At 46.7% G+C, this 12,957-nt stretch overlaps 1 protein-coding gene across 3 annotated transcripts in view; it reads right to left on the reverse strand.

Moving 5' to 3' along the window:
• GJA8 (gap junction protein alpha 8) overlaps nt 1–12,957 on the reverse strand; it is a 55,466-nt gene that overhangs the window by 26,920 nt on the left and 15,589 nt on the right. For all 3 annotated transcript variants that reach the window (XM_069785411.1, XM_069785410.1, XM_069785412.1), the window contains 2 exons: nt 6,295–6,659; nt 5,750–5,843 (listed from right to left, as the gene is read on the reverse strand). The gene's annotated coding sequence lies outside the window, so the exon portion shown is untranslated. The remainder of the gene's footprint in view (nt 1–5,749; nt 5,844–6,294; nt 6,660–12,957) is intronic.

Here is a 12,957-nt window from a genome sequence, read left to right on the forward strand (position 1 = left end):
CTTTACAATGCTTATTCCCCCTTACAATTATACACCTCCATCCATTTGGAGGACCAGCAAGTTGCCTGTGAAGTTCTAATGTCTGCATTGCAACAAACAGCAACAACAAAACTTTTTAAAAGCACTATACCAGCACTATCTATTCCTGGCTCAGTCTACCTTGTGTAATTTGATTTGAAGTGCTTTAAGATAAAGTTACCATTTGATACATGTTTCAGTAGGGCCTACCACAAGTGGGCCCCAATTAAGAAACAGTAGTCTTCCTCTCTGGCTGGGACAAAAGCAAGCTTACGCACATGCTTAACTTCATGCTGTGTCAGAGGAGCTAGTCTCAATGCACACTAAAATACAGGCTTTCTGTTTTTGCAGGACTGGGCACCAAGAAGATGCATAGCATGCAACAGGGAAGGTGAAACAGAAAGTTAGATAGTCAAAGCTTTTCTTTATACTGTTGTAAATACAAACCTTTTCTCACATCTTCTTTTCAGTTGTTAAATACAAAAATATGGGATTGCATTCCCATGTCTGGTTGCCTCAGGGGCAGTACACAAATTACACAAGTTGCAAATAAGCAAAGGCATGGATTCCCTGGCTTCCAAGGGATTTTTGAAGATTAACTACTTAACCCCTAATTACACTGACACTGGCTGGCTAATGAATGAGGTGAGGCAACACCGTTGGCTGCTAAGATTCATGATGAAAAAAGGTGGGTTATTCCATCCCAGGGTGGAGAAGGGCTCATGGGTCTGGCATCTTACTGTGCACATTTCCCATCCGGGACAGAGCCCCAGTACTCTGTATCTATGGGAATGTCTGATCTTTCCCGTTTTATTATAGGATCACTGTACGAGAAGGTATGAAATCCAATGGCTTTGGTCAGTGTAAACAAAGGGTCCAAGTGACACAGATCCTTCCTGGAGAGGCACTTTCCCCCACTGTCATACCTGACTAATGTGAGAACAACCAACGTCCTAGAAGAGTTCACTTTAGTTATGAGGGACGCTTTGGTTTCTTCCATCATCCAAGCGGTTTGTGCATCCATGTCAGACCACACACCAGAGAGGAAGCTAGTACACTCCAGGCTGCTCAGGTTTGGTGTTTCTGACTGGGAGCAGAGGTGTGGTTATAGGGTGAAACAGTAGTCATTGCTGTCAGGAAACACCAACGCTTGCAACATGCTACTGGATATTAAACTTCTAGTAACCTTCACTTTAGTCTCTTGACTAGGACCAGGAAATACAGAGCAGTGTCGTACAAGCACTTCCAAGCATCAACACCCTGCATACTCTGCACCCCAAGGTATAGCTGTGGCCTATGGTGACAGACCCATGAAGATTTTTAATGCAAAGAGCCTACGCGCCAAGAACAGCTTCAGAGACCCAAGGTGTGGTACCATTGCATTCAAGCTAGCAAGAGTGGTGGGAATAAACAGAGCATCCACAACTACTGCATATGGCACTTGCCCTGTGTTCCGCAAAGTAAAATAGCAAATACATTCCTTTGGTCATATCTTCCTTCACATTACTTTTGGGAATACAGATGATCCAGACCTGCTAGAGCCACAGCCCCCCCAGATGAATTCAGGATCATTATCTAGGTCATAAATTCTGTTCTCATTGAATTTGGAGAGAGCAGCAGGACTTGGGGACCCATCATTTGTGTACTTGCCTCCACAGAGGCCCTTAGACTAGCTAGCCAAAAAAAAAATGCAGTATTAATGGAGTGTATTCAACAGTTAGGACACTTCTCCATTGTACAAAACACTGCCAATACTTCCCCCCCCCCCTTTCCCTATTTTCTTCCTCTTTTCATCTTTCTTTCTGTTTTTGACTCCTTCCCTTTTCTATCTCCCTCTGCTTCAGCTTGACTGGGCTTTCATTTATTCTTTACCCCATGACTCTATCTTCAATACCGTCTTGGATGATCTACACCAGTAGCACTGGGCACTCCTGTCCCCCCTGACTGATGGGCTTCATCCCCCTCACAAAAGCATATCCCAGTAGTATTAGGCCTGTATGGAAAAGCAGACATCTTCTGATTACTGTTAGATCCTTATTGCTTCATATAGGAAGAGCCTGTTTATAGCTTGGAGCCTGCAAAGACTTCTGGAATTTGAAATGCTTTCTCCTTCCATTTTGAGGGCAAGCAGCTGAAGAGACCAGGAATCCTGCCTCCCCTCACAAATATCTTGGCTTTCCAGATACTGACCTTACCTTTAGATCCCATAGCTCAGCAAATGTGCTATCATATATCCCAATGTTTATCCAGCCTATGCAATCTGATAGGCCACCTATACTGAAGGGGGTGATTAACGTCTAAGAATGGATGGGAGGTGACTTTCCACCCAGCCATGATATATTTTTGGAAGGGCAAGGCAAAGTCAGAAGGGCTTACTAAACTCTTTGATCATTTAGGCTTCTGGTTACCAAATAACCACCAGTATCCTTTCTATAAACCCATTTATTCTTAGCCACATGAATCCCCATCCCCATTTCTGCAACATTAGCATCTACTCCTAAGCTACATCTTTCGTCCCAGCTACACCATCATCCCTCAGCAGTTCCAGTAACCCATTCCCCAAGCGCTCTCCTCTTCCTGACTGAAGACACATCATGCATCTTGCTTGCTGCACCTTTCTGTCACCCTCCATAGCATTACAATCACTTGACAGGAGAAACCAGTAGGCCACAGTTTGAAAACTGCTAGTTCTAAGCCCCCCACAAAACAACAGTAAGAAAGTCTACTTAATTCATGCATTTCTCGTAGCTTCTCTCATTCCCTTATTAGTTGTTACATTCACATCTGCTGTGACTAACTAGCCTCATTTTTAGCAAAGCACAGCAGGAGCAGAGAAATCTAAGTCTGGTAGAATTACAATACCAGAAGCACTCCCCCACTTTCATTACCTCCATGTCCTGCTTTTTATTTTCTCTATTCCCTTTTTCTTCTCCTCCTTTCTCTTTTGCTGGCATGGTTAACTATTACACTAGGTCTGCAGCAAATGTGAGCTGGTTAGTGCTGAGTGCAGGAGCAGCTCAGCTAGTAGTTCACATCCCCTTACTGTTGCACACTGGACAAAGAGTGGAGGTGGCTGGCGCTGGATGCCTCAGAAGAGCACCAGCAAATACCAGCACCCTTAAGGGACGCCACATAGGATGTCCATGGGAAAACACTGTCCAAGGGCATGGCTTCAGGAGGACATGGATATCTCACACCTATCTGTAGAGGGGGTATCCATCTCAAAACAGGACTCACCACCTTGCTGTCTTCCCCAGTCTAAGTACACAATGCAAGGGGGTTTTTGTCAAAAAGCACTCCAGAAAAAAAAAAAAAAAAAAAGATAGTAAGCCAGGCTGCTGGTGACATGGCCCAGCAAGCCACTAATTAGGACATTTTACTAGAATGTAGGAAAAAAAAGAAAGAAGTCATGTTCAACACTTTCTCCATTTTGCCTCAAGTGTTTTGAGCAAGTGGCTCTGCCCATCAGGCTGGAGCACATTCTAGGATGAAATTCATTCAAATCTGATAAGGAAGGTCCTTAAAATTTCAAAGAACAATAACCAGATGGCTAGATAAAGTGCGAATGTAAGTCTTGGGCAGATTACCAGAGGGACATAAAGGAAGCACAATCCCGCTTTTTCCCACCATGACAGCTTAGCCTAACATTACATACACTTCATTTCATATGCTCTGCTGATCCACTGAGTAAACTTTAACATCATAGCTGCCTCCATCTCTACAAATAGTGGATTTCAGAGGTGAGGAGGCTAGGTGCTGTTTCCCATCCTCCAAGAAGGAAGTTAAATCTGGTCATTTACCTCCTGGTCTCAGACACTGGCCACAACACCTACCTTCACCAGCCCTTCATTGTGCACCAATTGATCTGGTATGCCTTCTGGGAAAACCTGTACGAGATCAGGCTCTGACAGAGAAATAGGCAGAGGGACAGCTTCCTTATGGATCCCAGTGGACCGAAGCAAGAACTAGATACCAAGTTCCTCAGGCTGTTACCAAATGCAGACTATGAGGACACTACTGACAGATACCACAGACTTCCAGGGTGAGGTGGCATCAGCGGTGTAGGGAATCTAAGTAGGGGTCTCAAGAGATAACAGTGGGTGCCAGGTGGCACACTGGTACACAAATACCTTAAAAATATGCAGCTGCCTAACTCCTAGGTGGGCAGATAGATAATCAGTATTCATTTCAAGAGGAATCAGGTATTTACTGTCTTCAAGGTGTTTCGCTCCTGATTGTGCCTAGTATGAACAGGGTCAAGGGAAAAAACCCAAAACATTGAAGTGCAGAAAAGAAATTTTGAAGGCTTGGAAAGAGGCATAAAGGTGAGCAAATGATGCAGAAAGAGTCAGTAAGTGGTTAAACACCACTCAGGAAGATGGCAAGTGTGAGGGGATAGCAGACAACCGTGAAATGGGTACATACAGAGTCTACATGTAGAGGCTGAAACCTGATGGAGAAGCCACAGAAGGAATATGAAGCTGAGGAACAACAAGGGTAAGGCAGCAGGACCTGGGAGGCAGGAGGCTGGGGACTGCAAGCAGCACTGCAGTAACTGAGGACAAATAAGCTCGTCACTTAGACAGTGGAGGCAAAAAGTCAGGGTTTAGAGGAAAAACTGGTGAGATTTGACAGGTCCATATGCAACACAGCTTGGATACAGTAAAACGTGCAGTAACATGTATGTCACTGTCGGGGAGAACAGCGGAAGTGCTGGGGGTGATGAAGAGAGGTGGTGTTGGGAAAAGGCCTGGGTTTCCCACACATAGAGTTCCAGATGTTGGTAGGGGATGATGGAAGACTGGAGAAATGGGAAGAAGCTGGAACAAAGAGATGGTAGTACAAGATGTTGGACAGAAACAAAAGAAAGAGAGCAAAGGGGGAGAACAGTTCAAAAGCACAGGAAAGATCAAAGCTGGTGGGAAAAAAATAAGAGACTCCTAAAAGTGGCTGGGGCAGCACTAGATGTTCCTGTGAGAACAACTTTGGGATTATGATATTGAAAATAAACTTCAAGGTATCCAAGCAAGAATTGGAGAGGAAGAAATTGGCAAAGATAATGTGCATACAGGGAATGTGGAAGGAGTTTGTTCCATTCTGCAAGTTTGCAGCATGTGGAAGTGATTACAGGGACGATTACAAAAATAGTGCTATATAAGAGATACAGGATAATAACATTCAATGAATAACATAGTACGGAGTAGAGCTGTAGCCCAAGAAGAAAAAAATGTGCTGAGAGCTGCATAAACCTATTTTCTGAATAAGATGGAAAAGTAAAACAGCAAGTCAAACTGAAACTTTTCATTGATTTCACTGGAAGTTTCTGTTGGTAATGATAATTCCTTACTCTAAAGAAGCCCCTTGTTTCACCTTTCATCAGTTAAAATAGTTGGATCTGTGAAGCTGAAATCAAATTTTCAGCCATGAAAAAAGTGAAGGACTTTGGCCCCAAGTTCTTTGATAAAATCTTCAGAAGTTTTTCTCCAGCAAGAAATTTTAGCATCATGACTTTTCTCTCCAATTCAGGAAGAAGGACACTGTGTCTAGGATCCTTTCTTTAAAAAAAAAAAAACAAAACCAAAAAAACAACATTCTTAAACATCCAAATTTATCACTCAGAAGGAAAATTCTTTTTTCCAGCCAGTTCCATGACAGGTTTCGTTGTTATCCTTCAGTGGCAAGATACTGTAAAAGAGTTTGGCACCAGTTATAGGTTCCAAAAATGACATACCTGCTCAGTAGTTGTGTATCATTTTATATTCAGGGGTCCTTAGTTCAAACCCATAAAGAGGACTCTCTGAAATGTATCACTGCAAGTTGCTTGCCTGTAAAAAAAGAAAAATAAATTTAAAATAGCTTAAAAAACTGCTATGAGCCTACAGGTAGCATTTATGGGTTGAAAAATGATACCTTCTTTTAGCGATAATTAAGATTTGTACAAGAACTACTTAGGCACTTAATAACCCAAGAGAGAGAAATAAGTTATTTCTGGGAAAAAAAGAAAGACAACAAAAAACCCTGTGCATTCCTTCCCATTATCATAACTCTGTTGTTTATAGCTCTGGGTACTAACATACTGCAGTCACTTCAGAGAGCGTACATTTCCAACTCCACTAGGTACTGAAAAGTAACAGCTATCCCAGCTTCTGCAAACCCCACTCTAACACAGAATTCATGTGCTGCTGTGTCAGTCATATTGGCACACCTAGTGCTCCATAAACCTAGGAGATTATTCCACCCTCGCCTTGTCTCAGGTTAGGGCCATTTCTTTGTTACCTTGCTCTGGACCAGAGTCCCATGCTGGTTGCTGGCTGCAGGCGGTTCAGCCTCCCATGCTCTGCAACGTTTTCTGCAGAGCTGCTCAGGAGATTACACCGGCGATGGCATTTTATCAGTGCTGCTATGAGGTGAGCGCAGACACGATAAGGAAGTGTTAAAAGTCAACGAGGTGCCATTGACAAGGATTGAAGCTGGGCTCGCGCTTCCCCACCGATCATGTGTGCGCTGATGCTGTGCAGTCCAGTCGCCTTCTCACCAGCTGCTGCTTTGGCAGGCGGCACCTTTCACCCTCTCTTTTCAGTACGCAGCCTCCTGTCTAGCCACCCAGCTTGTCTCTGCTGGAAGCTGTTGCAGCATCAGGCCTGCAGGGAACAAATCTTTTCTTATTGAATACCCACGGGTTCCCTAGTGAGCATTAAAAAGATTTTTCATTGCTCAAACATGCTGATGGAGGGGTAGTCTGGTTGCTTCAGGTCCTCCCCACCATTCCTTCCCAGAGAGGAAAGCTCTGCTCTCTGAAATGACTGCTTTCCCAGGCAAGCATTCGCACATGCTGCCTGGAGCAGAGCAGAGCCCCCAGCAGCATGGCTGGCATGCGCCCCACAGAGATTAGCCGCCTGCACAGGCAAGCCCCAAGGCTTGGGAAACCTGCTGTGACTAACAGCTTGATTAGGACCCAAGTCTTTTTCCACCAAGTTTTCAGGGGCAGGTGAAGAAGTTCATGAGAAATTTATTTCTTTTGTGCAGCCACAGTCCCTGAGCTGGAACCGTACAAGCAGCCAGCAACCTGTAGGCTTAACCACATCACAGGGCAATACACACTGTTAGAGCCAAAACATCCTGGCTCCGTCCTTGCCGTGGTGACCATTAACTCCACATAGCAACAGCAAAGATAGCCTAAGTGGCCACAGACTGATCAGTGTTTCAAGACAACCCGAAGCTCAGGAATCTCTTCCGCAACCTGCATAACAAGGATCCACACATGTACCAAGGACGCCAAGGATGCTCCCACTGCCTGAGCTACCATAGCTGAGGCCCAGTGGCTCAAGCAGCACTGCTCTGGGGAAGCAATCAAATCACCAGAGCACCACTAACAGGCTGTGACACACAGCAAACCCCCACAACCATTGCAATGAGCTAAAGGACTCCATTATATTCCCATGGGGCAGGTGTGGTTGTCACAACTGCCCCCTTTCCCAGCTGGAGCCAAGGAAGTCCTTACCAGCAGCCTCAGCACAGGAGCCCAGGTCTGAAATAAATTCTCATTTCACCTCCAGAGAGGCCCTGCCTGCACGAGGTTGAGATGCACCAGGGATTTAAACAGGCAAGCTGCATCTTGCCGGTCCTCTGGCACCCTGAATCTACATTCAGAGAGAGAGAAGAGAGAGACGCTTCTTCTTGGTGTGTGCTTGCTGGAAAACACCTTCTGAGATATCCATGCTTTCTGTTTCCTAGTCGTCATAAAGATGCCAAGGGCAAGAAGATTCTCTCTCTACTCCTTCAAATTCAATACAAAACCACATTCCACCAATGCAAGCAGTAGGCGTTACAGGCAGAGCCCCCTGCTTGCTCCCAGGGGAGCTGGCACGTAGGGTTTAGTGCTGAGAGCATGGTGTTGGGGCCAGGCCAGCCCTCACCACGCCATACCATGCTTACGTTGGCAAGCACCGCTTCCCGTATTGTGCAAAACGGATCTGAGGCTCCCAGGAGACTTAAGGACCCAGTAATATCGTTAAAAGGAGGATGTTTCTTTCCCAGCAGAAACAGATTTCCAGTACAGGAATTCCATTTAAGGCCACTTAGCTGTGGCTGTTGCCCTGTTTATATTTGCACAGGGGAAAAGGCTGTGACAGTATCTGAAGTGTGTATCACTGTAGGGATATCTGAAAGCAACAGTCACAGGCTATATGCAGTAAAGGCCCCACTCAAATACCTAGTAGATGCTATTTCAGCTTAATCTGAAATGGTTTCTCCACTGCCTGTAATTTCTATTTCTCCCTCCACCCCCACCCCTCAGGACAAAGGCTTTGTCCAAAGACAGGATTGTGCCTCTGCCAAGTACCACACTGGGAACCTCAGGGGTTTGTCCTGCTTTGGATTCTTCTCCTTTACATTATCTTTCAAACACAACCCTGCCCCCAGCCAGGGAAAAAAATGCAATCCCTGAACCAAAAGGTGCCAGTGAACAATGGGCAGGAGGGGCCCACAGAGGTGGGCAGGTATATGTGAGGAAGGACAGGTGGATATCATGGGGGCCTTCATGCCAGCACCTCCTCGGTGGCTCTGAGCAGCCACAGCTGCTCTAGCCTACAAGCGAGGGGAGCGTGGGCAGCTGCCACGTTCCCCTGGTGCCCTCTCCACGGGGACACAAAGGCTGGGCGCTCCGTCCTCCCTGTCTCTGGACAGGAGCAGGCCTACGGGAGGGAGGGGAGCATCCCTCCCCCTGCGATCCTGCCACCGACTGGTGTTCCTCCCTTGCCTGATGGTGCCCGTGACACGAGCCTTTGCCACACGCACGAACTTCCTCCCTCCCTTTGCCGCTAGAAACACAGAGTTTTTCCAGAACTTCAGCACTTTTGGAAAGGAAAAGAAAAAACAGATCTGAAGGGGAAAAAAAAAATTGAATTTTGAGATCGGTTTCCTTTGCCCAACATCCTCTGGTACAGTGGGTCCTGCTGCTGGGCTGGGTGTCCCCCCCTGGGTTTACAGGCCTCAGCAGCGCTCGCATGGTGTCCCCCCGCTCAGGGAGCCACGTTTGGCAGACCACAGCACCCACTGCCCTGGGGCACGGCTGTCCTCAACCTGGCTCCTGACGGGCACCCTCGGGTCCTGATTCCTCTGTGCCACCAGTCCTCAAGCATTTTGTTGAGGGACCTACCAAGCTCCTCATGGATGGTCGTTCAATGTCTGCTCCCAGCCCCCAGCAAGAGCGGCAAGTTTGCCGGTCTGGCAGGCTTCCCCCGAGGATTTTCACAAGCAGTCACCTTACCCTCTTTGAGCTTCAGGGAGTTCAGTTCGGGGTGAAGGGTAGGTCAGCTCTTATCTCATACCTACACATGCAGATGTAACCCTTACCAGTTCCCTTTCCAGCTCTGAGAGTTCCTGCCCGGCGGCACAGTGAAGACCACACTTTCCCCGACTGCTGAGGCCTTTTAGCAGGAGACAAGCAGTGCCAAAGAGCCACAAAGGTTTCCTAGGGACCCCCCCAGCCTTGAGGAAAGTGCTGGGGGCATCTCTGACCCTTCTCCTCTGCAGCCTTTGATGCAGGGCTCATGGCTAGGGGAAGGAGCAGAGCCACAGCCCTCCCTGGTCCAGGCCAGTGAGAGCAGCCCTGGGGTGATGCTCAGGGATGACAAGAGCTGAATGAAACCAACACACAGGACTCTGCAGGCCCTGTGAGATTCGGAGATTACAGAAAGCCACCCTGGCCCCCTCCTCGTTCCGGAAAATGTTTTTAGTGCAGCTGAGGTGGATTCAAGAGCTTGAGCTACAGGATTTTGCAGTTTGTTTAAGTAAATACTGCTTTTGTCAATTTCCAAATGTCTGTTTGCACACAGGCTGTCCTAGCATCCTGCCAAGGGCTCCGAACATTCAGCTATGGAGAGATTTTCTGGGAACCTGTGCCTGCATCCTCGCCTTGCCTTGCCTTCTGACCATTTTAAGACTATTCACATAAATATGAGCCCACGTGGAAATTTAGGTGTGAAAGATTGCGTTCTCCAAAGCCTTGCAGATGTATGTGACTTAGGAACCCCTGCTCAGACCACTGCTACCTTGTCCTAACCACAGAAGATCACACTCAGCTCAAAGTCCAAACTAGCAAATTGTATCTAACCTGGTTTCAGGACAATCCCTCAGTGCTGGAGGCTACCACAAGACAAAGACACCAAAAATGAGTGGGGGTGGGTGGGAAGGGAACAGTGGAGCAGGCAGACGCAGTCGGTCCCGTGTGTTTTCTTTTCTTAAAGATAAAAATTTACCCCAGTCAAATGAAAAATCAGGAACAATGCAGGAATTTTAAAAAGGCCCAAGCTGCCACCTGACTCAGCGTCTAGGCAGGATATCAATTAGCGAGGCTATTCTTTATTCCTCTACTATTGTTTAAGACTGGCCTCCCTCATGACAGCAACAGGCGTGGGAACACAGCAGCTTTGGTGTTAAAAAGCGCTTTTATCACTAGGCTGAGTAGAGGGGTCTCTGCGAACCAGAGATGGTGTATCTGATAGTCAGGAAAATGCATTCAAACCAAAAGCCTTATGCCGAGATCTCTAAGGACCTGCTAACAACTCTGAAGAACAACAACACAATGCAGCACATCCCCAGTCCAGCATTTCTTGAGTTGTATTCAGGCTCTGGTGAGTTCAGACAGGTGCAGAAAGAAAATATCTCTGCCTGCTAAAAATTCTTGGATTTTTCCTTTGCCCCCAATAGCTGCTATGATGGCTGCTCCTATAGACATACCCACCCTGGTTTTAAACAAGCCAGACTGGATTCTGTAAACAGTGTGGCACAGGACAGAGAATAGGCTCGCCACCCGTGTCCTTATCCTTCCTCTTGAGCAGGTTTTGCTGGCCAGGTTGGGCTCCAGCCTGCAATAGCTACCACAATAATGTCAGTAGGCGAGGGCATCTCCTTATTCAACAGAACCAAACAACTGTAGGGTGGCATGTATCGTTGCAACTCAAATTATCCAGGTGCCTGCAGCCTACCAACAAGCCAACACAAGTCCCTACCAAATGAACTGTCACAGTTATGTAGATTCCTGGTAGCTCCAGGCAGGAAAAAAGCAAAATCTTTGGTTTCCTGGTAATTCTTGATGCATTAAAAAACAACACATCTGATTTGGCTTAGTAGGGGGCAAACAGTGACCACCAACCAGGCTTTCAGCCAGCCAGAATATTTCTGGCTCCCTTCAGGGCTGTACAGCTAGCTCCTGATTTTATGTTCACTGTATGTTTGTTCATTTGCAACAGAATCTCACATGTAACCACCATATATATATATACGTATGGAGGTCTTTGTTTTCACCTACCCTTAAGATAAAATAAAAAAAATGAAACTCCTTCAGGCACTGACTGGACAAACATCAACATATTAATTCACTTCAAAGACACCACAAATGAAAGCGCGCAGTGCACTGGAGAGTGGATCTCCAGACATAGGGCATGCTCTCTGTAGACACTAGATATTTATTCCAGCATCTAGAAACACTCTGCAATATTACTTCACGTGTCTCACTGTGTGAGAATATGCAGTTTAGTAATAGTGTGACTGCACCAACTTTTTTGCAGGCTTACATGTTTCAGTTTCATTCTTTCCATGCATTTTCCACCTTCCCAAAGTTTAAAAGCAGTTTAACATCCTTGTCAGCAACATGGACAGTGGGACTAAGTGCACCCTCACCAAGTTTGCTGACGACACCAAGCTGTATGGTGCGGTCGACATGATGGAGGGAAGGGATGCCATCCAGGGGGACCTTGACAGGCTTCAGAGGTGGGCCCATGCAAATCTCATGAAGTTCAACAAGGTCAAGTGCAAAGTCTTGCACATAGGTCAGGGCAATCCCAAGCACAAATACAGGCTGGGCGATGAGTGGATTGAGAGCAGCCCTGCAGAGAAGGACTTGGGGGTATTAGCAGATGAAAAACTGAGTAAGAGCCAGCAATGTGCTCTTGCAGCCCAGAAAGCCAATCGCATCCTGGACAGCAGTAAAAGAATTGTGGCTAGCAGGTCAAGGGAGTTGATTCTCCCCCTCTGCTCCGCTCTTTTGAGACCCCACCTGGAGTACTGTGTTTAGCTCTGGGGCCCCCAGTGTAAGAAAGAACCTATTGGAGTAGGTCCAGAGGAGGGCCACAAAGATGATCAGGGGGCTGAAGCACCTCTCCTATGAAGACAGGCTGAGAGAGTTGAGGTTGTTTAACCTGGAGAAGAGAAGGCTCCAGGGAGACTTTATAGTGGCCTTCCAGTACTTAAAGGAGGCCTACAGGAAAGATGCGGAGGGAGTGTTTATCAGGGAATGTAGTGATAGGATGAGGGGTAGTGGTTTTAAACTGAAAGAGAGTAGATTTAGATTAGATGTTAGGAAGAAATTCTTTACTGTGAGGGTGGCGAGACACTGGAACAGGTTGCCCAGAGAAGTTGTGGATGCCCCATCCCTGGAAGTGTTCAAGGCCAGGTTGGATGGGGCTTTGAGCAACCCGGTCTAGTGGAAGGTGTCCCTGCCCATGGCAGGGGTGGTTGGAACTACGTGATCTTTAAGGTCCCTTCCAACCCAAACTGTTCTATGATTCCATTCTATAAATAGGACTCAGCCAAGATTCTCCTCCTCTTGTCTATGACAAATGGACAACCAAGCTAAACTTAGATTTTTTTTTAATAGGTGGTAGCCCCACTTCTGCAAGAACCATGTTAGCACACAAATACTGTTTTTCAAAGATGAGGGACATGTTATCTCAGGACTGGGTATTTATACTGCGTCCATGCCAGCTTGTACTCAATGCCTAGCACAGAGCAAGCCAGGCACCAGACTGGGAAGCTGAGGCCCAGAGCCTGGCTCACTCTGACCATACAGGCACCATAAACACAACACGCTGGAGCCACTTGGCTCTGCAAAAACAAACCCTACTCTAGCACTAACCTGCACGTCAATCCAGAGATAAA

Source organism: Haliaeetus albicilla, chromosome 6 (assembly GCF_947461875.1).
Source record: "Haliaeetus albicilla chromosome 6, bHalAlb1.1, whole genome shotgun sequence".
Lineage (NCBI taxonomy): Eukaryota > Metazoa > Chordata > Aves > Accipitriformes > Accipitridae > Haliaeetus > Haliaeetus albicilla.